Below are 27,115 nucleotides of genomic sequence, written 5' to 3' on the forward strand. Positions count from 1 at the left end.
ATAATTAGCACATGGGGTGGAGGTGGGTTCAATGAATGGCATTTCTGATGAAATGCCAGTCGCTGAAGTTAATGTTCAATAATATAATACAGACCAGAGAGTGGCTTGGTGGGGGGTGGAAGACAAATCCTTTGGCTTGGCAAAGGAGATCTACTTCCTGCAGTAGGGTGCAAGATCTCCCCTTGCTGAATGTCAGAAGGTGGGGGAAAGCAGCATCTCTTTACCACAAGGGGGTCCCCTAAGATCAGGTTGGGTTGTCCACCCTTATTTTTGTCAGTACCATGGGAATCTGAAGTAAAGGCAGGAATGCATATAGTAATAAGTTTGTCCTAGGGAAGGAAAATTTATACATTTTCCAAGCTCCTGTTGAGTTCTCGAGCAGAACTTTAGCTTGTTGTGGTGAAAGGTGAACAGGTATAGTGAAGGGATCCTTCCAATGCATGGTTAGGTCTAGAAAGACAACTCTTCGGTATCCATTTGATGGGGTCTGGATGTCCCTGCTTAGAGATTCCGCCACGGTATTATTCTCACACAAAATTTAAGCTATGAGGTTTACCCTATTTCTTGAGCCTGCATCCAATTTTTTCTGAAAATGAATACAGGGTAGGACCACAGAGTTCCTCCTTGCTTCTTTAAGCACATCACTGGGGTACTTGTCCAGATTTTCATGGTCCATGGGCTTAAGTTCTGTTGAAAGACTTCTGGCCAGGCAGATTGCTTGGAGTTTCTTCTGATTTATAAACAATTTTCTCCACCGTGGAGATCAAACACACAGCATTTTGAGGGAACCTAAATGGACTCAAAGTTATGTCTGAACAGTCAGTGGTGATGGTCTTGCCTCCTTGTAAAGAGAAAGTTGCTGCACAGTTCCTCTATATGGTGTTCTTACACCACAGTAGTTCCTTTTTGGGCATGGAAGGAGAGGAAGTATTACTATGGGTTGAAAATGCTGTTCAGGCATTTTTCAAGAATCACTGAAGTGGCCTCATATGTTGATTTGAAAGTGGGACCACAAGTAAAAAGTATGCCTGATGCCATGTATCTCAGTATCTTCAGGAAGTCTCTTGCAGTGATGAGCTGCTTTTGAAGCAGACGGGTCAGATACCTTTGTCAAGTAATCTTGTCTTGGGGAAGGACAGCTTTCTGTTGAACCAAACCTATCAGGGCTCACAGAAAGAGGATCCTTGTTTGAGATTTTTTTGAAGATTTAAGGTTTGACATACCATATATGAAAGCACAGTGATCTGGTAAGGCATCTGGGGATTCCTGATGTGGATATTTCTTTTATGAGCCTCAGGAGTTATCCAATGTACTACAAGAGGAGATAGACATTTTGTGAAAATTCTGGGAGTAGTATGCATCTCAAATGGCAGAGCACAGAACTGGGAACAAAATCCTGTTGCTTCAAACCATAGGTACTTGTCTGCTATGCGGACAAGTCTAGAGTGACCATAAATGCATCTTATAAGATCATGAGTAGTAGTTCTGGCAACATAAGCATTTTGAATTTTCAAATGTTGAGCAACATGTTTAGCTCTCAGAAGTTCAAGATGAGGCTCCAGGTGCCCTCCTTTCTTGGAACTACAAAAATCATTAAGAGTAGAAGCCTTTTCCTTTTGTACTGGAGGGATAACCTGGATGGATCCTTGGTGTGAAGTAGTTCCCAAAGGATAGGTAGCAAGAGGTTTTCTTACTCTTGGGTGATACTGCAAATGCCCAAGAAAGGTGATATTTCTGTAAAATAGATGTAGTGCCCCTTTGTCTATGACACTGACCTACTGGCCCCTAATGATGGCTTTTCATTATATTAGTAAGGAGAGCATTCTGGCCAGAGGCTTGGCGGGGAGGGTGAAAAGGGGTATGGGAGACTGGGGTTGAAAATGGTGACAGATGCTCTCTGCAGATCCCTGCAATGTGATTGTTCTGGTGGCCATCTCCTGGATTATCTGGGTCTTTTGCCATGAGGAAGCATTCCCTTATGTTGTTCAGGTGGAAAAGTCAAGGGTTTAGAAGGGCAATTCCTACTGTATCTTTGAGCCAGAGATGGGAAAACTGAGTTTTAATTTGTTTTCTCTTTTTATCCAGCTTCTCAAAAATTTGTTCAGTTGGAGGACCACAAAGAAATGTGTTGTCTAATGAAGCATCCAATAGTTCAGCCTTGACCTAATGTAATGGGCTGGGTCCTGAGCCATGCATGTCTACAGATAACAGAACCTGTGGAAGCTACTCTGCAAGAAGCATTTAAGGTGTCAGCAGCATTTTAGGGAGTGTCTGGAGACTTGCAGGCTTCTCTGGCGGTCTCCTGGATTTCCTTATTTAAGGTTCTACCTGCAATAGAGTAACATAAGCCATTGGGTAATTCAAAGCTTTTCTAGCCAGGGTGGCAGAAGTATGATCTTTTGTCCTAAATCTGTTTAATCTACTTTACCATTAGGAAAGGATATCTCTGATGTGGATCTTCCCTGTAGGTCTGGTTAACCACTTATGTATATCTTATGCAGACTCAGTGGAGACTACAAAAAGGTCAGCCTTTGGGTTTTTACAAATGAGTTTGGGAGGTTCAAGCACTCAAACCGGTGACTTCCTAGAAGCAGATCGAGAATCAGGGTATACAGCAAGGACTTTTAAGACATCATTCCAATGCAACATGTACAGGAAAGTAATGGGCAGTGGTACGGGTGAAGGTAAACGTGGCTCACAGTAGTGAGTTTGAGCCTTGAGAACTGCTTACTTTTCCAAATGAAAACCTCCATTCTACACAGGGTATCCCTGCAGGAAAGGTCCTCACGGGGGAGGCGAAGACAGAATGTCATCTAAGTTTCTGGTGGCAAGTGGACGGAGTAAGACCATTCCTACTCCGCTTCAGAGGAAGAAAAGTCTTTCTTTTCCTGAAAACTATTTCCCTGCTTCTTTAAGATAAGAAGCCCCAGTAGTGGAATCATGAGAAGGCTCTAGATTTAATGAAAATCATAATCTCGTATGCTATTTCAAGGCAGTCATGGGCTTCAGTCTGAGGAGTGGATGGAAGTGGGGACAAAAAAAATAAAAAGTAATTCTCTTTAGGTCTGGGTATACATTTAAGAGGGGTGACCTGAGGTTGCAGTCATCCAATTGCTACTACAGTTGCAGCTATATTAGTTGGAAAAGACAGGGTGTCTCCCTCAAGACCCACTGTGAGGAAGTCAGAAGCAGAGGCCTGCTGAGAGACCTCAGACCTGACCAATGTGTGCGCTGTGACAGTACTAACAGGAAGGCTGGGGTTCGGGCCTAGCAGTCACCAGTCGGTCAACTTAAGACCTAGGGTTGGAGCTTTGTTAGTAATGTCAGGATCTTTGGTAATTTTGTCTTTCCATTTTATTTTTTTGAAAGATGCTAGGCAACGCCAGAGTCTGCAGAAGCCCTGCAGTAGCAGTGGATTCTGATGTCACTAAGTAAGCTGAAGAGAAGGGCTCCACTTGGATGGCTATTACCTCAGCCACAAGCTTAACAGTTGTTGCATGGAATTAGGCACAATCAGGACAGTTAAGATGTTGTGCTAGGGCCACAAGCAGAGCAAACAAATGAAGTAAAAATCTTTATGCAGGATTTGCTTCCCACATTTCAATAGTAAACTTTTTCTGAACATTAAATTAGTAAAGAAATTTAAACAATGGAGTACTGGAAGAAGCTTCCCTGAAAAACAGGCCCCAGTGGACTGCAAGTGAACTGAATACATGTTAAGTGCATTAGACTGCACAGCTAGAACTGAAGATCGTGACGGACGTCCTTCTTATACTGTGATGTAGGTCTTCATATATCCATCAGGTAGAGATGATGTAGACAGTCTGGAAACTGGGCCAATTGTCACCTTCTGCACGGCAGGAAGACCCAAGAATCTGTACTGCAACACTGACTACACAGAACATCTGGAAGGTTAACAGTCTAAAATTTGCTTCTGAAGCCACTTTTGGAAGAAAATGAAGACTGGTTTCCAAGGACACCTTATCCCTATGAAAAATTCATATAACGTGGTCTGCAGGACAAGGCTCGATACTCTAAGATCCTTTTAGCTATGTTAACAGCTACTAGAAAAACTGTTTAAAGTAAGGAATTTTAGTTCTACTGACGACGCTGGTTCAAAGGAAAACTTAGTTGAGACTTGAACCTTTACAATATTCCATGGAGGAAATGGATCCATGACTGGTGGTCTAAAAAGGAAAATTCCTTTCAGGAAAGCCTTGGAAATTTTTACGGAAGCAATGGAATGTTGGTACTAACCCACATGAAAATTGTATACGGCTGCTAAAGTACAGTTTTGTACCTACCATAAATGTAGATGTTAGAGTGTATTCACTGCTGCAGTCATTACACTTGGGTTATCCTGCTGTCAGGCAGTCCCGCAGTCGGCCAGAGTTCCAAAGTCTTGGTCCGGTGTCGGTTGCAGTCACTTCTTCCCTGACGTCAGTGCGCCAGGGGTATACAAGATGCAGCAGACGCCATTTTCTTCAGTTTTTCTTGCCCCAGATGTCAGGTGCCCCCAAATAGGTAGGCAATACATATTGCTAATAAAACATACATAAAAAGTAAAACCAAAACCTTCAGTTACCAGCAAATAAACCACATAGGTAGTATAGGGTAGAAAGGCATAGATAAGTACCAGCAAGAAAGAAGGGATGGAGGGAGGGTAACCTGGACTGCAGCAGTGAATACACTCTAACATCTACATTTATGGTAGGTACAAAACTACTATGTACATCGTGCTTCACTACTGCAGTCATTACACTTGGGTTGAACCCCAAAGCTGAGGTAGGGTGGCTGGCTCTAGAGGATTTGGGGTGGCTATGAGGCCCTGCAGCACTACAGTGGCAAAGCCAGCTCTAGATTTAGAATAAAGAGGCAAGTGATAATGTTTGCTAAAGGTGTGCACTGAACTCCAAGTTGCAGCCTCCAAGATATCTTTGGTAGGTACTCTAAGTTAGGCAGCTGAAGTGGCTGTTGCCCTGGTGGAATGTGGCCTAATATTACTAGGTACATTTTTTCCATGCTGTGTGTAGCAGAAACGGATACAGTGTCCTAGCCACTTTGAAATGGCCTTTCCCTATGATCCTGCAGCATATGCTACAAACAATTGCTCAGTTTTCCTGAAAGCTTTTGTTTTGTCCAAGTAGAAACTTAGCTGTCTGTGTATGTCCAATGAATGCAGAAGTCTCTCCTCTTTATTCTGGGGATTTGGATAAAAAGTTGGCAAGTGAATAGTTTGGTTAAGAGCCACACTGGAGAACACCTTTGGCATAAACGAAGGGTTTGTTCTTAAAGAAACCCTGTCTTGGTGAAAAATAATGAAAGGCTCCACTGCCATTAGTGCCCGTAACTCAGACTCTTCGCGCTGAGGTTATTGCCAGAAGTAGAGCAGTTTTCCATCACACGTATTTTAATTTTGCGGAATTGGCTGGCTCAAAAGGAGTTTTAAAGTTAGTTTTTCCAAGACAAACTTGAGGTCCCAAGTCGGTGCTCTCCGGGGCGGTCTTATGTTTTTAGGCCCTCTGAGGTACTGCTTTAGCAATGGATGAGAGAAAATAGGAGGATCTGTGTTGTAATGAGCTGAGATGGCAGAGGCATGGATCTTAATGGATGAAAAGAATAGGCCTTTGTCCAGCATCTCAGTTAAGTATTGTAATATCTGATGAATATTTGGGACAAGAGGAGCAAAGCTTTGAGCTTGGTTCCAGGCACAGAATCTCTTCCACTTTTCTGAATAGGATTTCCTGGTGATAGGCCTCCTGGTCTCCAAAATGACATCCATAACAGCTTTAGAGAGAGGTGTTGTCTGCTTGACAAAGGAATCTGCCATGCAGCCAAGTTTAAGGTTTTGAGCTGGCTGTGCAGGATCCGATTGCTTTGTTGAGTCTAGATGCGGAATTTGAGGTAAGATCCATGGTGGGCCTTGAGCCAAGTTCTTTAAGATTGGGTACCAGTGCTGGCGTAGCCAGTCTGGGGTAATCAGGATCATTTTTGGCTTTTCTTGTTTGGCTTTTAGAACCTTTGAAAGGAGAGGCAGTGGTGGGAAAGCATAAACTTTTAGGATTTTCCAGCTGAACAAAAGAGCAACCACTTTCCATGCTTGTGTGATAAGTCCTTGTGCAGAAATTCTGTAGTTGATAATTCATTGGGGAGTCACTAAGATCCATGTCTGGGCTCCCCCATTTTTGTGTTATGCTGAATACTTGTGGATTTAATTTCCACTTGAGGATCCATGATGTTTCTGCTTAAGTCGTCTGCCAGAGCGTTTTTCTTTCCTGGCAGGAATTGTGCTTGCAGATGAACTTGATAGGTTAGAGCTGTGTTCCACAAGGTCATGGCTTGCCTGCAGAGGGGATAAGAATGAGTGCCCCCTTGCTTGTTTATGTACCACATAACTGTGGTGGTCTGTTTTAGTAATATTTGTACTGGATGCAGAAGGTCCTTGAAAGCTGTTAGGGCATTTTGTACAGCTAGCACCTCTTTTTGATTTATGTGAAGATGCATTTGGTCTGCGGCCCACTTACCCTGAATACATTTTCCTGCCCTGGGTGCTCCCCAGGCGTAATCCGAAGCATCTGTTAGTGTCTGCCTGGCTGTGGGTAGAGTGAAAGGCTGTCCCTTGTTGAGGTGACATGCCTGTGCCCACCATCGAAACTCCTGTTGTAGGCAGGGAATAAGTGGTATTACTGCTTCCAAACTGAGTGTTGAGTCCAAACACTTTTTAGGTACCATTGCAATTTCCTCATATGCAGTCTGGCATATGGTAGTAGTAGTACGCAGGATGCCATTAACCCCAAGGCCTGCAGAATTTTTCTTGCAGGGAGTTGGGTTTTTGTTGCCATCAACTGAAAGTACTGAGTCAGTTGTCTTTGCTTGCCTGGCGTGAGATAAGCCATCTGGGCCATTGTATTTAAGCTGGCACCCAGGAATATTATCTCTTGTGAGGGTACTAGTTTTGACTTCTTTTCGTTTACTGTGTACCCTAGGCAAATTAGCAATCTTTTTACAAATCACAAAATGGAGAAACGGGAAAAAAGAAACTGATAATGAAAAAAGTATTCCCGTAACAGACTCAATGAAGGCTGTCCCAGAAAAACGTCACCAAAGTGCCAAGTTCACAAATCAAACTCTTCCGTCCAAAAAGATAATTCCACAAGATTTAATGAACGAAAAACAGGAACAAAGAACATGGGTTAAGCGCTTTCATTTCCAAAAAACGGAAACTTCTTCAGAACAATGTAACATCCTATAGCTTCATTTGATGTATCCATTTTTTTTTTTATTCACAGATAACAACCCCAACGCGACACCTTATAACACAAGTCTTGTCAGTGCTCCCACCAATTCAAAGTCTTTGACTTTTGTTGTAAGGTGTCGCGTTGGGGTTGTTATCCGTGAATAAAAAAAAAAAAAAAAAAATGGATACATCAAATGAAGCTAAAGGATGTTACATTGTTCTGAAGAAGTTTCCGTTTTTTGGAAATGAAAGCGCTTAACCCATGTTCTTTGTTCCTGTTTTTTGTTCATTAAATCTTGTGGAATAATCTTTTTACAAATGCCAGATGCTGTAGAAGAATGTCCTTGCTCTCTGCTTGAATAAGGCAGTTGTCCAAGCATGGGTATATTTGAATTCCTTTTTGTCTGCAAAATGCAATTTCTGGTGCCATGCATTTTTTGAAAACCCTGGGCGCAGTAGATAAGCCAAAGGGCAGTGCAGAGAATTGGTAATGCATTGAACCAGCTATGAATCTGAGGTATCTTCTGCAATTTTGTCTGATAGGGACATGCAGGTATGCCTCTGAGGTCCAAAGTAACAAGCCAAGCCTTCTTGCCCAGCATGGGAAGAAGCTGAAGAGTCAACATTTTGAATTTCGGAACATCCAGGTAAGTATTTAGAGTAGAAAGGTCCAGTATGGGTCTCCAGGATTTGTCTTTTCTGGGGACCAGGAAAAGTCTTGAGTAAAATCCTTCTGTCTTGTGGCACTTTTTGAATAGCTCTCATGTCCAGGAGGGCTGTAATTTGTTTTTGTGCCTCTGCCCATTGATTTGGTGGCAGGTCTGGCATTCCCTTTAGCCTTGGTAGAGTGTGAAAGTGGAACCTGTAACCTTGATTCAATATACAGAATCCATTTGTCTTGGGTGACTGTGCCAATTTTGTGAAAAAAGTGCTAGTTTCCCCCCTAAGGGAGCTTCCAAAAGGTAAGTGCTTGGCATATGAAGGGGGAAGTCACTGGGACAGTTAACTATAAGGTCGTGACTTGTCTTCCCCTCCTTTTGGGGTTGAAGCACCCCACCGTCAGTCTAAGAGCTTTGGGGCTGTGATCTGCTTCTTGGGCGTCTGTACCTGCCTCTGTGGTCTGACACTGGAAAGGACCAAATTTTTGGAGGGACAATTTCTGCTAAATCGAGGTGGCTGTACCTGTAAGAAATCCTGCACTGTTTGCATAGATTTTGCCTTATCCTCCATTTTCTTTAATACCTCTTCTGCTTCAACACCAAATAAAATATCCTGCTGTAAAGGAGCATCCAATAATTTTGCCTCAACATGATCATGTAAACCTTGTTTTAACCAAGCATGCCTTTGTATCACAAATTCTGTAACTGCTGCTCTACAAGAAGCCTCTAATGAATCAAAACCACATTGCAGAGTATGTTTTCCCACTTGTTCAGCTGCATGCAATAAATCCTGCATTTCCTTGTAGTCAGGATGTTCTGCACTTGTAAGCATTTTCTATTTTAACAGAGACATTAAATATTGTTGGTATTTAAGCAAATGAAACTGGCAATTTAAAGCCCTCACTGCTAAAGTTGCAGAGGTGTAAACTTTCTTTCCCCATCTGTCTAATGCTCTAGAATCCCTGTCAGAGGGAACTGGATTTTTAGCTGTGGAAGCCTTTACCCCTTTGGGACCCTGGGAAATTTCTGACCGTCAGGATCTCTAGTACCAGTCTGGCTTGACTGGAGCAGGGGGCAAAGAATCAGGATTTAATCAGGATTTAAACTGGATTCACAGAACACATCATCCACAATATCTAACACTGGCGGAATAGCAAGGGGCCTGTGCTGAGGCAATAAAAGAAATTCTCTGTGCCTTTTCTTGGATTCCGAGTAATCCTGGCCCTCCCAGTGTAAATGTTCCCTCATGGCATGTAAAGTTTCTCCAAGAGTAATCCTCAGGAGGAGAGGCTGAAGGAAATGATTCTTCAGCATCAGAGGACTCATAGGGGGCTAAAGAATATCCCTGGTCTGAAGAGGCATCAGAAGAAATGGAAACCTGGTCAGAGGAGTCATATTCTGTATCCTGCCTAGGCCTTTTATCTGGAGGGGGATGGGAACCCCTGATCAAAGTAATTAAGTCTTCGGCCATTTTAAGCATCTGTTTTTAAGGCATGGAGGCCTGTCCAGGTGAATGCTGTACTTGCTTCTTTGTCTTTAATGGAGTTTTAGACTTGGCTGTAGATTTAATGGTAAGTTGTGAAGGTCTGAAAAAGTACAGTTTTGTACCTACCATAAATGTAGATGTCCGATAGGTATGCATCTGCAGTCATAACATATGGGTTGTCCTGCCTCAGGCAGCCCTTCGGTCGGCCGGATTCCAAAGTCTGGGTCTGGCCTCGGCTGATGTCGCACTTTACCCGACGTCAGAGCGTCTGGGGTATAAAAGCATCAGCCAACGCCATTTTCCTCAGTTTTTCTTGCCCCAGATGCCAGGTGCCCTCTAGGAAGGCTAAATTTGGATAAATGCAGAAAAGTTCCAAACATTTGCAAAATTATATACATGTACAAACAAACAAATACACCATAATAGATTCCCCCAGCTAGCTAAAAGAGGGGGTAAGTACCCAAGGAATACCACAGAGGGGTAGGAGGGAGGGTAAAGCTGACTGCAGATGCATACCTATCGGACATCAACATTTATGGTAGGTACACAACTGTACTATGTCCTTCAAGGATGCATCTGCAGTCATAACATATGGGTAGAATACCATAGCCAATCTGGGGGAGGAGGTACTAAGTATGGTGTAGGTAAGATCCCCTGCAGGACTGCAGTAGCAAAACCTGCTCTGGATCTGGAGTATAAAGGAAGATTGTAATGCTTGGCAAATGTATGCACGGAGCTCCAAGTAGCAGCTTCTAAAATGTCCTTGGTAGCCACCCCTCGTAGGAAGGCTGTAGTGGTGGCCGTGGCCCTTGTGGAATGAGGCCTGATGTTTTCAGGAACTGTCTTTCCATGAAAGGAGTAGCAAAATCGAATGCAATTTCCTATCCATTTTGAAATTGTCTGTTTGAAATTGCTTTTCCTTGCACCCCAGTAGCATATGCTACAAAAGTTGGTCAGTTTTCTGCTAGTTTTTGTTCTGTCCAAGTAGTAGCGTAGTTGTCTGTGTATATCCAGGGTGTGCAAAAGTTTTTCCCCTCTATTCTGTGGGTTAGGGAAGAACGTAGGCAAGTGAATAGCTTGGTTCAAGGATACCCTAGATACCACCTTTGGCATAAAAGTAGGATTGGTTCTTAGTGAAACTCTGTCCTGGTGGAAAATAAGAAATGGCTGCACTGCCATTAATGCTTGTAACTCAGATACTCTTCTTGCTGAAGTGATTGCCAGAAGGAATGCAGTTTTCCAAGACCGAAACTGTAGATCCGCCGATGCTGCTGGTTCAAAAGGAGGAAGTACAAGCAACACCAAACCTCTCACGTAAAGCTTTGCTCGGCCAACCAAACTTCCAAAACACACAACGGCCAGCAAATAATGTTCCAAATATATTTAACAAAATCACATAGGATATAACATATATATCCCAAGCTCCAAACCGGTTTCGGTTACCCCTTCTTCAGTGGAGCACAAAAATAATAATTAAACAGAGAGAGCCAACAGAAACACATGATACTATATATAGTATCTGTTGAACAAAAACTATCCAATCAGAATATAGTATTATGGTCTAATAAGACCTTAAATGCCTAAAAGGTGCATGCATACATTCAAATAAAAATAAAAATAAAAATAAAAATACAAACCAAAATCAAAATAACCTACACATTATTCTGATTAGGTTAAGTAAACTTGTGACTCTACGTGATGATTCTATGTGCTATCTATAAAGTATATGCGTGTATGGACACTCATAAGTCAACAAGGTACAGTAAATGTATGAATAAATTAAAGATGATCATTAATACCTGGGGAGAATAATGCACCCAAGTGTATAATCCAATATTTTTCTTTTTGTGTCAAAATATTTTCCCATCCTAGTTGGTGGCTTCTATCACCAACAATCCGATCAATGATAGTAAACCTAAATTTGGCCGTGGGATGTTTAACTTTATGTTGGTAGAGGGCATTAGTGATTTTCTTATTTCTAATGTTGCTTCTGTGTTCACCAATCCTAATTCTTAATGGCCGAGAGGTTTTCCCTACATAAAAAGCGGAACATTGGCAAGTGGCAAGATATATGACCCAACTCATGGAACAATTCCCAAAAAACTTCAAATCATATACCTTACCAGTATTAGCACTGCTGAACGATTTAGTTTTATTTATTTCACTACATGACATACAATGACCGCAAGGGAAAGTGCCAATCAATTCTTTACCCGTAATGGTTAATTGTTTATATCTGGCACCTCCACTGCCATGATGTTTATAATGTGAGAAAATGGAACTTAAAGTTTTGCCCCTTTTATAAGAAAATTGGCAACGTGTCCCAAGATGTTGTCTGAGAATCTCATTAGCCATCAGGATGTTCCAATTTCTTTCCACAATTCCTCTGATCTGATTATTTCTCCCATATGTGGTAACTAATCTCAGGACCTTGTCACCTTTTTTGTTCTGACGGTCCTGGTATTCGAGAAGCTGATTCCTGGTTAAATTATCAGACCAATATTTAGCAGACCTGACGTCAAACTCTGTATACCCTCTGTCAAGGAATCTATTCACAAGACCTAAATTGGCTAGCTCATAATCCTCCTGACTGGAATTAATTCTTTTGATGCGACGAAACTGAGATTTAGGGATGTTCCAAACAGTGTGGCGGGGATGCATACTTGAGGCATGTAGCAACGTATTATATTCAGGATATTTCCTGTATATTTTAGTGCCAAGTGTGTTATCAGGCTTCCTATAAACATTGACATCTAAGAAGTCAATAGTAGTCAAGTTGCTGTTAACTGTGAATTCAATGCCCCAAATATTACTGTTCAGATAATCCACAAATTCTTTAAGATATTCCATATCTGCCCGCCAAACCATCATATATCTTAACACTTGCCAATGTTCCGCTTTTTATGTAGGGAAAACCTCTCGGCCATTAAGAATTAGGATTGGTGAACACAGAAGCAACATTAGAAATAAGAAAATCACTAATGCCCTCTACCAACATACAGTTAAACATCCCACGGCCAAATTTAGGTTTACTATCATTGATCGGATTGTTGGTGATAGAAGCCACCAACTAGGATGGGAAAATATTTTGACACAAAAAGAAAAATATTGGATTATACACTTGGGTGCATTATTCCCCCCAGGTATTAATGATCATCTTTAATTTATTCATACATTTCTGTACCTTGACTTATGAGTGTCCATACACGCATATACTTTATAGATAGCACACAGAATCATCACGTAGAGTCACAAGTTTACTTAACCTAATCAGAATAATGTGTAGGTTATTTTGATTTTGGTTTGTATTTTTATTTTTATTTGAATGTATGCATGCACCTTTTAGGCATTTAAGGTCTTATTAGACCATAATACTATATTCTGATTGGATAGTTTTTGTTCAACAGATACTATATATAGTATCATGTGTTTCTGTTGGCTCTCTGTTTAATTATTATTTTTGTGCTCCACTGAAGTAGGGGTAACCAAAACCGGTTTGGAGCTTGAGATATATATGGGATATCCTATGTGATTTTGTTAATAAATATATTTGGAACATTATTTGCTGGCCGTTGTGTGTTTTGGAAGTTTGGTTGGCCGAGCAAAGCTTTACGTGAGAGGTTTGGTGTTGCTTGTACGTGAATTGTACCTCTCTGGGAGCCATTTGTTCCAGACGTCGGTGGGAGAAGACTCTTCACCCTGGGGATCGTATTTCGAGTCATGAGAGACGCCAACGAACATTTGTATTTTGTTTTTTACATTCAATCTGAGTTTTTGCAACATATGCATTTATTCGTGGCTCATCTACATGTTGGTGCATGAATATTTGGTTCGGAAGTTTGTGGGGCGTATTTTTGGACCATATCCACCATTTTGGGCTAAACGAACGAGGACATAAGTTTTACTTCACGTTTGGTATCCAGTATTTGGAATTTTGGACTTGGTTTGGTCTGAATTGGACACTTTACTATCTAAGGTACTTTAAATGGGGATACACTTAGTCGTTTGTCGAATAAGTGTTATTTTCTTTATTTTTAAAACCTACGTTGTGTAAATATTGGGACATTTTTTTCACCTTTGGGTCTTGGTCGATTTGATCGTTGGATGTAACGGTGTTTAACGGATCACATTATTATTTTTGGAAACAAGATTGTACGAATCATAAGGCCTCAGCAGAGTGACTTATTGGAATGGTACTATGTTGGGCGTGATGAACGGTACAATATGAGACTGATTTAGTATATTTTCACATTCCCACTAAATGTGTAGTGACTAATTGTTATTTTTGATGATTTATAACTGTGGGCTTAATATCATGTGGCAACGCTTTTAGGCCAATACCATTTGTGGCCAATTGGTTTCATATTGGGAGTGGAAATCGACTATGTGATTGAGGCTTACTTCTTGGTTATTACCATTTGAACTTGCATTCTTCTACATACAGCGGCTTTCCTGGCTTGTGTATGATCCGAATTACTAGGACTGTGGATCCACCTTTTGGCTTTAACAGAACTTTAGAGGGACATTAAAGTGATTGGCGCCTAGCATCTATGGTCGCTAATTTTATGGAAGTATTTCCTGGATTCTTCTTGGGTTTCATGCAATAGGACACTATGATAGTAGTGTATATATTTTTATTAGACAATTGTATGTTAAACTGGTTTCTATGAACATTCTTCCTCTGTTTGTTTCTATTATTATATGGGCCTACAGTATTTAAACTGGATGTATTAAGACATATAGGGATTAAGCTAATGTGTTTCATATGATACAATACTGGTTGATATATTGGGCATTTTTGTGTAACTGCTTAAACAAATTGCATGTCTATTTCATGCCAGTTTTGCAATGCCATCTAGTTAGCTTATTGCTTGTGGGCAATTTTATTTTTCTTCTTGCCATATCATACAACTAAGTGGCCCCTATATATCTAAGGCCTATGATGTTTAAAGGGTTTTTTTGATTCATGAAGGGGATTCCTTAAGGTGCTTCTTTTACTTAAAGCTGAGGTTTCACTATCTTAGTGGACACACAAATTCTGTGGCATATTAGGATATTGGTGATGATATTGGTATCATACAGCTACTTATAAAGGCTGGTTTAACTATTACCATAGGTTGAACATTTTTCTACAATTTTATTGATCAGACCAATTATGTGATATTCCACATACTGATCAGTGGACTTTTGCCTTTTTGTGATCTTTTAGGATATTCCTCCTTAACATAATTGGTTGATATATAGGGCGTTTTTGCACAAACTGTTCAACCAACTATTGTATGCTTACTTTATGTCATTTTTTGAAACGCTATTTAGCTACTTATTAGTTTAATGACTATATTCAATTTGCCATGTTATACAACTAAGGGGCTCCTATATAGGTAATGCCTATGATGTCTAAAGGGCTTTATTACTCATGAAGGAATTCCCTTAATGTGCTCTTTTTATTTAAGGTTTATGTTTCACTATTTTTGTGGATACATAAACTTTGTGGTATACTAAGACATTGGTCATAACACTGGCATTATAAAGCTATTTATTAAGGCTGGTTTAACTACTATTTATAGGTTGAATGTTCTTCTATAACATTATTGATCAGAACAATTATTTGATATTCCACAAATAGTTTAGCGGAATTTTGCCTTTTTAGGTTAAGGATATTTTTTTCCTTAACACAAGGTTGAATACTATCATTATTCAAACAACTGGCATTACTGGCCTGTTGCTTTTGCCAATAGATTCATGTCATTAGACTTTACATCCATTACATTTTTTATGTAGTGAAGACAGGATTTCCTTCAAACAGCCCTTTTGGGTGGAACACGTTTAGTGATTTAGGAACATATTTGGCCTTTGGGATATTCGAGGTTTAACATACATATTTGGAATATACCATTTTCCTGAGATACTGGTATTTAATAACAAATTAGATTTAATACTAATCCTATCATTCTTTGGGTAGGTCATTTACTGGGTTCCTTTTCTTGGTTCTGGCATCGCCCCACCCCTACTTTGTTATACAGGGTCGGTTCATTGTGGCAATATGAATCTGGACAATATTTTACACGGTATGTGTGCTGATAGGGAGGATATCCAGGTGTTTGGACTGGAATCCATCTCAAGCAACAATAATAATGATCAACAGGCTGCCTCTTCAATAAATGGATGCCAATCTGCCTTCTTTAATTTAGAGAAAGCCCTAAAAGGGCTATGAGCTAACATTTGGCACTTACGGCTTTTTAAGGCCTATTCCTACAAAAAACTAGTCCCAAGAGGACTTAGAATTAAGTTAAAACCCATGGTCAGCAGATCTGAAGAGAGGTTGACCAATGAATGGTTTGAGGCAGCTCAAGCAGGATCTATGAGGTTTGTAGAAATATTGTCAGATTATTATGAAAGGACAATAGATTTAAATATTGCTGAGATTAAAGATCTTAGCATTATTTGCAAACAATTTGAATCTAATAGCAACTACAGTACCATGGTAGCCAATTTATCCAGGGAACTGACCCAGTATGATAAATTGACGAAAGAAAGGAAAATCAAAAAGTTCAATCGGGACGTCAATGACTATGCCAGGGGACGCCCTTTTGAATTACAAAAGTCAGTCAGATTTAAGGATATGGCTACGGGTAGGGGCGGTGCCAGATCAAGGAAACGACCCAGACCCATTCTAAAAAATAAGGAGCATACATATACCAGTACCTCGGGTGATGAGTCTTCTCCCACTGACAGTGAGGGTATCACATCTGATCATTCACCCTACAAAAAAAGAAGTAATATACCTACCCCTTTTGGGGTACGAAGAAACGACGCGGGGGGAGGAAACACCATAACAGGTCCAGATTTGGAATCAATGGATGGAATAGTCCAAGCATTTCTAAAATAAATGACACTACATTTCATAATGTCCTTAATTTGTCTAAAGTTGAGCTCACTCTGGAACAAGAAACAATCCTTAATAAAGGCTTAGGATTTGTACCTGGCTTTTTTTGTGATCAATATCAAACAGTCAATGATGTTTTGGAATTTTGTCGCTGTCTGAACTTAGATATTTTTTTCTGAAAATGCTAATAATAATGCTCAAAGATCTACTGAGTTTAGATTTCTTAAATCTACATTCCAACCTCCTGCTAATACCCATGTTACAGCTTTTCAACAGGCTGTACTTAGGGACTTACATTTTCCACCATATGGTTTCAATATTCTCAAAGATAATATTCATGAAACTGAGAGACAGGCGCTTGATGAATTGAAAAATAACAACGATATAGCGATTCTTAAGGCAGACAAAGGTGGGGCGGTAGTGGTTTTGGATATGGATTACTACACACAGGAAGGATTACGACAACTATCTGACAAAAAATGCTATATGAAAATGGATATTGATCCTACTCCTACCTTCAAAAAAGAGATTGATAATTTCTTGGGTAGTGCAGTAGAGAATGGTATTTTATCCACTACTATTGTCAAACATTTGACGGTCAAGGATCCTAACAAACAGATATTATATTTACTTCCCAAAATACACAAATCTTTGACCTCCCCACCTGGCCGACCTATAGTGTCAGGTCATGGTTCACTTACAGAACCTCTATCAGCCTTTTTGACAGAATATTTGAAACCATTGCTGGTCCATGTGAGAGCTAGGATTAAGGATACAACACAATTTTTACAAATCATAGCAGAGACCGAGATTGAATCTGACTGGCTGCTTTGTACATTAGATGTAAAATCATTATATACCAGTATCCCACATTGGGCTGGTCTTCAAGCACTTCAGTTCTGGCTTGAAAAATCTAATTTATATCCTCCGGGCTTTAATACACTTTTGATTTGCATGTGTGAGCATGTTCTGAATAAAAACATATTCTTTTTCCAAGGTGAATGCTATTGGCAATTACAAGGCACTGCAATGGGGGCATCATTTGCCCCAATTTATGCAGACCTTTTTATGGCCTATTTGGAAGAATATCTTATATATGATACATCTCATAACATTTACATTGTGGAAATGGATATCTGGTGAAGATATCTTGATGATTGTTGGATGGTGTGGCGGGCAGATATGGAATATCTTAAAGAATTTGTGGATTATCTGAACAGTAATATTTGGGGCATTGAATTCACAGTTAACAGCAACTTGACTACTATTGACTTCTTAGATGTCAATGTTTATAGGAAGCCTGATAACACACTAGGCACTAAAATATACAGGAAATATCCTGAATATAATACGTTGATACATGCCTCAAGTATGCATCCCCGCCACACGGTTCGGAACATCCCTAAATCTCAGTTTCGTCGCATCAAAAGAATTAATTCCAGTAAGGAGGATTATGAGCTAGCCAGTTTAGATCTTGTGAACAGATTCCTTGACAGAGGGTATACAGAGTTTGACATCAGATCTGCTAAATATTGGTCTGATAATTTAACCAGGAATCAGCTTCTCGAATACCAGGACCGTCAGAACAAAAAAGGTGACAAGGTCCTGAGATTAGTTACCACATATGGGAGAAATAATCAGATCATCAGAGGAATTGTGGAAAGAAATTGGAACATTCTGATGGCTAATGAGATTCTCAGACAACATCTTGGGACACGTTGCCAATTTTCTTATAAAAGGGGCAAAACTTTAAGTTCCATTTTCTCACATTATAAACATCATGGCAGTGGAGGTGCCAGATATAAACAATTAACCATTACGGGTAAAGAATTGATTGGCACTTTCCCTTGCGGTCATTGTATGTCATGTAGTGAAATAAATAAAACTAAATCGTTCAGCAGTGCTAATACTAGTAAGGTATATGATTTGAAGTTTTTTGGGAATTGTTCCATGAGTTGGGTCATATATCTTGCCACTTGCCAATGTTCCGCTTTTTATGTAGGGAAAACCTCTCGCCATTAAGAATTAGGATTGGTGAACACAGAAGCAACATTAGAAATAAGAAAATCACTAATGCCCTCTACCAACATAAAGTTAAACATCCCACGGCCAAATTTAGGTTTACTATCATTGATCGGATTGTTGGTGATAGAAGCCACCAACTAGGATGGGAAAATATTTTGACACAAAAAGAAAAATATTGGATTATACACTTGGGTGCATTATTCCCCCCAGGTATTAATGATCATCTTTAATTTATTCATACATTTACTGTACCTTGTTGACTTATGAGTGTCCATACACGCATATACTTTATAGATAGCACATAGAATCATCACGTAGAGTCACAAGTTTACTTAACCTAATCAGAATAATGTGTAGGTTATTTTGATTTTGGTTTGTATTTTTATTTTTATTTGAATGTGTGTATGCACCTTTTAGGCATTTAAGGTCTTATTAGACCATAATACTATATTCTGTTGGCTCTCTCTGTTTAATTATTATTTTTGTGCTCCACTGAAGAAGGGGTAACTGAAACCGGTTTGGAGCTTGGGATATATATGTTATATCCTATGTGATTTTGTTAATAAATATATTTGGAACATTATTTGCTGGCCGTTGTGTGTTTTCAAAAGGAGGAAGTGTCAGTTTCTCCAGCACAAAGTTGAGATCCCAAGCAGGTAGAGGGGGTCTTCTTGGAGGTTTAATATTTTTGATCCCTCTCAGAAATTGTCTGAGGAGAGGGTGCAAGAAGATAGGTGGATCCACATTGTATTCTGCTGAAATTGCTGAAGCATGAATCATAATGGAAGAATAGGACAGGCCATTGTGGAAAAATTCTGCTAAGTATTCTAGGATATGTGTTATGTTTGCCACTGTGACATCTGAGCCTTTTGATGTGCTCCAAATGAGAAATCTCTTCCATTTAGCGGAGTATGTCTTCCATGTGGAAGGCCTGCGAGCCTCCAAGATAATGTCCTTTACCCTCTGAGATAAAACAGTCCGATTGGGATTTAAGGAATTTTCCAGGCAGTTAGCTGCAATGTTTTCAAGTTGGGATGCAGGGTCTTGAAATTGTTCTGCGTCAGAAGAAGAGGCCATAGGGGGAGAGGCCATGATTTTGCCTGAGACATGCTTCTCAATAATGGATACCAGTGTTGCCTTGGCCAGTCTGGAGCTATTAGTATCACTCTTGGCTGTTCCTCCCTGATCTTCAGTAGAACCTTGTACATCAATGGGAGAGGTGGAAAGGCATATACTGTTAGGGCTTTCCAGCTGAAAGAGAGAGAGTCCACCCTCCAAGCTTGGGGGTGGTATGTCCTTGAGCAGAATGTCTTCAGTTGATGGTTGAGTGGGGAGGTGAACAGATCTATCTCCGGCATTCCCCATGTCTTTGCTATGAGTTGGAAGATGTCTGGGTGCAGCATCCATTCGTGTGCATCCATGGTAGTTCTGCTTAAGCTGTCCGCCAGTGTATTCTTTCCCTGGCACGAATTGGGACTGTAGTTGGATATTAAGATTCAGGCATAGTTCCCATAGATTCATAGCCATCCGGCATAGAGGGTAAGAGTGCGTGCCTCCCTGCTTGTTTATGTACCACATGACCGTGGTGTTGTCTGTCCTCATTAACAGGTGGCCTTGTTGGAGGAAGGGTTTGAAGGCCTCGATTGCATGCATCACTGCCAACATTTCCTTTTGGTTTATGTGCATGCTTAGCTGTCCTTCAGGCCATAGGCCTTGGATACATTTGCCCTCCATGTGTGCTCCCCATCCTCGGTCTGAGGCATCCGTGGTGATGGTCTGCCTTGTTTTTGGTTTGTTGAAAGGCAACCCTCTGTTGGACTGGCAGGCCTGAGCCCACCAAAGAAATTCCTTTTGAAGGCATGGAATGATTGGTATCAAGGTTTCTAAACTGTGACTGTGTAGAGACCATACACTCCTTAGGTACCACTGTAATTTCCTCATATGCAGCCTGGCATGCGGTATCAGAATTATGCAGGATGCCATGTAACCCAGGGCCTGCAGGATTTTCCTTGCAGTAAGCTGAGTTTGTCTTGTCAGAATCATGAAGTAATCTGGAAGTTGGTTTTGTTTTTCTTCTGTGAGAAAGGCCATTTGGGTGGTTGTGTCCAGATCTGCCCCCAAAAAGGTTATCCTTTGGGATAGTACTAGTCTTGACTTTTGGATGTTGACTGTGTATCCCAAGGCCTGTAGCAGGTGTATGGCATAGGCCAAGTCCTTTATCAGGTTTCCCTTGTTGTCCGCTTGTATTAGGCAGTCCAGGTATGGGTAAATTTGAATTCCCTGAAGTCTGCAATGTGCAATTACTGATACCAGGCATTTCGTGAATACTCTGGGCGCAGTAGATAAGCCTAAGGGCAATGCTGAGAATTGATAATGCTCTGATCCTGCAAGAAATCTGAGGTGTCTTTTGCAATTTGGTCGAATAGGGACGTGCAGGTATGCCTCCTTGAGATCTAGAGTCACCAGCCAAGACTCCTTGCCCAACATGGGAAGAAGTTGCTGTAGGGTCAGCATCTTGAATTTTGGCACAATGAGATAAGTGTTCAGTGCGGACAGGTCGAGAATAGGTCTCCATTGATTTTCTTTTCTTGGTACAAGGAATAGTCTGGAGTAAAATCCTTGGCCTTGTTCTGAACATGGTACCTTTTCTATAGCTTTCATCTGAAGCAAATTGCTGATCTGTCTTAAAGCCTCTACCCTCTGATTTGGTGGAAGGTTTGGCATTCCGTTTCTTTTTGGCAAAGTGTGGAAGTGGAACCTGTATCCTTTGTCTATTATTTGCAGTGTCCATATATCCTTTGTAATATAATGCCAGTTTTTTGAGAATAAAGCCAGCTTTCCGCCCAAGGGTGCTTCCAGTTGATCCCTGGTAGGCGGAATCAGAGTTAAGTCATTGAGCCTGTCCTGGTGCAGTAGTTGTTGCTGTTGCACTACTCCTCTGGTTGGCAGGCTGCCACTGACGGCCTCTGTAGGAGCCCTTCGATTGACCTCTGCCTCTAGGGTGCCTGTTCCTGCCTCTCTGGGCTCTGTCCGAGTCTGGAAAGGACCAATTCATAGTAGGCCAGTTTCTGCTGAATCTCGGAGGTTGTACTTGCAGGAAATTTTTAACTGTTTGCACAGATTTTGCCTTTTCTTCAACCTTTAAGATCTCCTGAGCAGAGGAGCCAAATAAATTTTGTTTCTCCATTGGAGCATCCAGGAGTTTAGCTTTAACATAGTCTGGCAAAGATTGTTCCTTCAGCCAGGCATGCCTACGAATAACTGCCCCAGTCATAGCTGATCTAAATGAAGCCTCCAGTGCATCATAGCCACATTTTAAGAAATGATTACTAACCTGTTGTGAATTGTGTACCAAATCCTGAAGGGATTTACGGTCTAGGGGTTCAGGAGAAGAAAGTTTCTTATTCAGTTCATCTAACAAATACTCTTGGTACTGTATCATATGAAATAGACAATTTAATGCCCTGACAGAAAGAGTTGCAGAAGTATATACCTTCTTTCCCCATTTCTCTAAACCTCTAGACTCTCTTTCAGAGGGTAGGGGATTTTTGGCAGTAGCGGCCGCAACCCCTTTAGGGCCCTGAGAAATAGTTTCTGGGTCTGCAGAATGGGCTTTGTACAGATGGAAATGAGAATCCGGGACCCTGTAGTATCTATCAGATTTGGCAGGGGCCGGAGGAAGAGTATCAGGGGCTGCACTGACATCATTGTACACATCAATTACATTCAGAACAGGAGGTATAGCTAAGGGCCTATGTTGAGGCAAATGCAAAAAGGTCCTTAATCTTTTTCTAGAATCAGAGAAATCCTGACCTTGCCATTGAAAATGCTCTCTCATGGAGTGTAGAGTCTCACCAAAGGAAAACTCTTCAGGAGGGGAGACCGAAGGGATAGATTCCTCAGCATCTGAATCCTCATAAGGCGAGTAAGCCTCCTCCTGGTGGTCTGACAACTCAGACCCATCCGTGGAATCATCTGGAGAGTGTGGGTCAGAGGGGTCAGTCTGGGGCCTTTTGTCCGGGGGAGGGTGAGAGGCCCTGTCTGGGTGAGGTTGTGAACCCCTAATTAAGGAAATCAGGTCCTCTGCAAGGCTGAGGATCTGTGAACTAGAGGAAGGCCTCTGGGAAGTAGATTTGGTAGGCAAAGCTTTAGATAGTTTGGCAGCTTTAGCCCTAGAAAAGGCCTTAATGGACATGGAAGCAGGGGGCCTAGCTGCCCCACGTGCAGGAGTAGAAATGTCCAAAGGTATGGTGTCGGACATTTCCTGAACACTGGTTTCAGTAGGAAGTTCGGTAGCTGACTCAGCCGGGGCCTCCCGGGCCTCGGTGGTCGGATGTATGGGTTCGGAAGAAGGAATCTCAGAGGACTCTGTTTCGGCCGAAACCAAGACTCTCACGGTAGGCCTAGCCGTGGTTTCAGCCAAAACCGCGGGCTGCGAGTGTCGGTCCTTTTCCTTCCGTTTTTTCACCATATGCAAAGTCGGAGACTCCGATGGCATTTTATAAGCAAAAGTGGCTCCAAAAAATTCCTCTGCAAACTCCGACCGACGTCTAAGAGTTCGTCGGTTGAAGGAAGCACAGGCTAAACAGGTCGATACGTCGTGGTCTGGGCCTAAGCAAGGAAGGCAGTAGGAATGGAAATCCTTATGAGGTATTTGTTTCCCACAAGTTAAACAATTATTTACTTTGACATCGGCTGAGGCAAGAAAGAGTCCCCAACGGGGTACTTAGTTTTTCAAGTCTTGATAGCTGAATTCACTGGATCTGACCGACCGGCACTTGCGAACAGCTTCTGCTTCGGGCACCGCGTGGCAAGAAAGACGGAGGAAAATGGCGTCAGCTGATGCTTTTATACCCCAGACGCTCTGACGTCGGGGGAAAGTGCGACATCAGCTGAGGCCAGACCCAGACTTTGGAATCCACTCGACCGAAGGGCTGCCTGAGGCAGGACAACCCATATGTTATGACTGCAGATGCATCCTTGAAGGACATCACCCTCAGAAGCCGATGCCTGCTCAGCGGCTCCGGACCCAACTGAGGGGTTAGTTTCCGTAGGCCCAATGCTTTGCGTTTCCAGAGGCCTAGAAATCTCCACGTGGGAGTCTGAGGCGGCCTGTGGGTCCGAGGTAGCGGGCGTCAGGGGCTGCAAAAGTACCTCACTGAGAACCGGTGAACAGTCAACTGGCATAGGAGAGGCCTCATCTTCAGTTTTGTGCCTCGGATGCCTGTCCTTATCCTTGTCTTTACGTTTTTTGTGCATTGCGGTCGTCGGTTGTTCCGATAGCATGATATAATTGAACCTTTGGCCAAAGTAATGGAGAGCAAAGTCAAACCGACATTTAATAGTGCGCTGGTTAAATCTAGCACAAAACCGACAACTAGTGACATTGTAGTCTGGACCTAGGCATGGAATACAGTAAGAATGAAAATCCTTATGAGGTATTTTGCTTCCACAAGAAATACAATTATTAACTTTTACTGACATCGGACTGAGGCAAGAAAAAAGTTTCCCCAATGGGGTACTTAGCTTTATTGAAGACTTCGGTTCTGAAATTCGAATTGAAAATCTCAGGAGTCAGCCGACCGACACTTGCGAACTGCTTTTGCTTCTGGCACCGCGCAGCAAGAAAGACTGAAGAAAATAACGGCTGCATCTTATATACCCATGGCGCACTGACGTCAGGGAAGAAGAGACAGCAACAGACACCGGACCAAGACTTTGGAACTCTGGCCGACTGCAGGACTGCATGACGGCAGGATTACCCAAGTGTAATGACTGCAGCAGTGAAACAATGAACATATGCGCTTTGATGGCAGAGAAAACAGCTCCTTTCTAAAGCAAACTCGCTAAGAAATAAGATGGATGGTAGCAGAGGTGAAAACGGGTTCAAACTGTTGGAAGAAACCCATACAGTCATTCCTTTATATTTGTGAAAATAAACCTTAGTAGTGTAAGGTTTCTGTGAAGACAATAGAACATGTGTAATGGAAGCATTCAGCTAGACATCGCTGGCCACCATTAAACTGGTGCAGTCAACTTCAAGTTTTTATGCATCAGTGAGGGTGGACAGACAGGAAGCAAGAGATCCGGATGTGGATCAAGAACTCCTTGAGGGTATTTCAGATGAGGTCAGAGAAGAAAAAGTGGACATAAACCAGCTAAAGCAAAAAGGTTGAAATGAGAACTAAAGTTGCACCTCACTGCTTTCTGAAGAAAATTGGTTAATAAAGGAAAAGGTGGAAATGTGTATAGAAAACTCATGGGCCAACTGCAGACCACAGCATCACATCACTGACTGCCCCCTAAGGGAATCAGGGAAAGTAGCTGCTGCACTTATAAGGTGGGAGGAGAAAAGATGGCAGCAAGGCTGGCAGCAGCAACTGAGAAATACTGCAGTCACTGACTGACAGGCCACTCAAAGATCAAAGAAGAAAACCAGACCTGCTCAATTTTGTCCACCAGTATATTGGAAACTCCAAGGATGTACATTGGGAAAGACATTGCCCACTGCCACACGCATGGCTTCCTGGCATTGCAGGTATGAATGGGTTGCTCCTTGCATGTTGATATTCCAGATAACCATGTTGCCCATCTAAATGGACATCACACCCTCAGAAACGGAGTCCTGAAAAGCCTGCAGTGCTAGGAGGAATGCCCTTATCTCCAAGACATTAATGTGAAATCTACCCTCTGTCATCAGCCATGCATCTTCAACAATCTTCACTTCGTAATGTCCAGCTCCACCACAAAAGGGAATGCATCCGTGGTAATGGCTATCAGGGGTGGTAGGGTGAACAGTTGACCCCATCTGACTACTGGGGAGGTAAACCACCAATGAATATGGCTCCTGCAAACTGAGATGTACTGAAACATGAAGGCACTGGTACAGCTTTGACCACGGTTAAATGTCCAGTGATAGAACTTGTGAAATCTTTTCTGAGGTACTAGTGTAATAGAAGCAGCCAGAGATATCAGTAACCATTTACAGTACAGTTTATGCAAGTAAATTTGCAGTTAACAGTAGATATATGAATCACCACTGCAGTAGTAGCCCTAGCTATATGGGTTCCATCCTGCCAAAGATATAAAAGCAGACAAGCTTCCAAAGGTTCAGGGAACCTTCCACATGCCCAAATTGAGGCAGCTTGAACAGAGATGACAATTTTAGGTGACAAGACAATCATTTGTTTTGCTGCCAACAGAGAGGGAGAGGCTAAGCCCTGAAAGGAAGAAGCTTTAAACAAGAAATGTCCACATATTAGGATAAAAAGGACACAAGGGGAAGGACAGAGGGAATGGCTACTGCTGAAGTAATCATATGAGCAGCTACTGTTATAACAAGTTTACTTGTACGACTGTACTACGTTCATCATAATCATCACTGCTGCAGTAGCCTTAGCTATACGAATAGATTAAGATAGCTAACTACATTTGGGACATGGGAGTATAGAAGTCTCTGGAGAATGCTTCCACCAGAGCTTGATCTGGACAAAGTGAAGGAAGCAAGTTTATAATGCTTTGTAGAAGTACAGAGGACAAACTAGCAGCTTCTACAATACTTTTAGAATCCAAACCCTTCCAGAAAGCCACAAATAAAGCCAAGACCCTGGTAGAGTGGGCCTTCAACCCTGCCTGAAATACTTTTGCTATGGTGAGTACAGCAAAAAGAAATAGCTTCAGGCAACCATTTGCCTATTTGACCCAGGATGCTCTCTTACCTTCATAAGAAATAAACAAATGAGCCAAAAATCTGAAAGATTTATTTCTATCCATACATTACACAAGCTGTCTGTGGATATACTAAGTATGGAGTTTGTCCTCTACCCCTCATTTTTAAGTTCAGTAAAGTAAATGAGGAGATGGATAGTTTGACTTAAAGTAAAACACGATATCACTTCAGGCATAAAAGGTTTAATTATCCAAGAAATCCCGGTCCTTACGGAAAATGAGGTAGGGATGACTCACCATAACAGCAACTCGTATACCTGTCTTGCAGAGGTCAGAACAATCTTGTCTGCTGACGTAGCATAACTGATACTATCTGTAACCACTAGAAGATGTCCCTGGGAACAAAAATGGTTCAGAGAGCAGAGTGCCGTAATCAGAGCAATTATCTCCTTGATATTTACACGGTTGCGTTTGACTGAGTACCATAACACCTTTACTTTTCTCCCTCCTGAAACTCCTCCCCGAGTGGAGTCCAAGGCATCTGTGGTGACTGACTGCTTTGGAGCAAACAGAAAGGAGGAGAGACCAGGATTTAAGGATACCTTCTGTCTTCACTAAAGGATTTCTCTTCTGCCAAACCCCAGTACTAGGATTTGAAAAAATAAAGGGTGTTGGCGCTGACACCAAAGAGATTTCAGATCTACTGTAGGTTCCTCATGTGGAATCTTGCTAGGGCTATCATGAGAATAAAAAGCCATGAGACCAAAAAGCTGGACATATTCCCTCGCAATGACTAAAGACAGAGTGAAAAACCTTAGAAATAAAACTAGATAATGTATTGCCATGTGGAAGAAAAGCTCTTTGAACTGAGGTGTCTAGCTGACATTCCCAGGAACACAATCCTGTGTAGAGTCCAGACTGTCATTTTCTCTTGGAACCCCAAATTGTGTAAGACTCCTCATGTCTGAAAGAGATTCATGACACTGAAAGACTTCCAAAGATAAGCAAGTCATCTAAATACTGAAAAATGTAGATACCATGCAGCCAGCAATGAGCCATAAAGTACAGTTGTGTACCCTTACCATAAATGTAGATGTTAGAGTGTATTCACTGTTGCAGTCATTACCATTTGGGTAATCCTGGAGGTTTCATTG

At 41.6% G+C, this 27,115-nt stretch overlaps 1 protein-coding gene across 1 annotated transcript in view; it reads right to left on the reverse strand.

The window, feature by feature from the left end:
- Positions 1 to 27,115, reverse strand: part of LOC122788732 — a 1,291,644-nt gene that overhangs the window by 316,260 nt on the left and 948,269 nt on the right. The gene's annotated exons all lie outside the window — the stretch shown is intronic.

Source organism: Protopterus annectens, chromosome 14.part0 (assembly GCF_019279795.1).
Source record: "Protopterus annectens isolate FY-2018-M chromosome 14.part0, PAN1.0, whole genome shotgun sequence".
Lineage (NCBI taxonomy): Eukaryota > Metazoa > Chordata > Ceratodontiformes > Protopteridae > Protopterus > Protopterus annectens.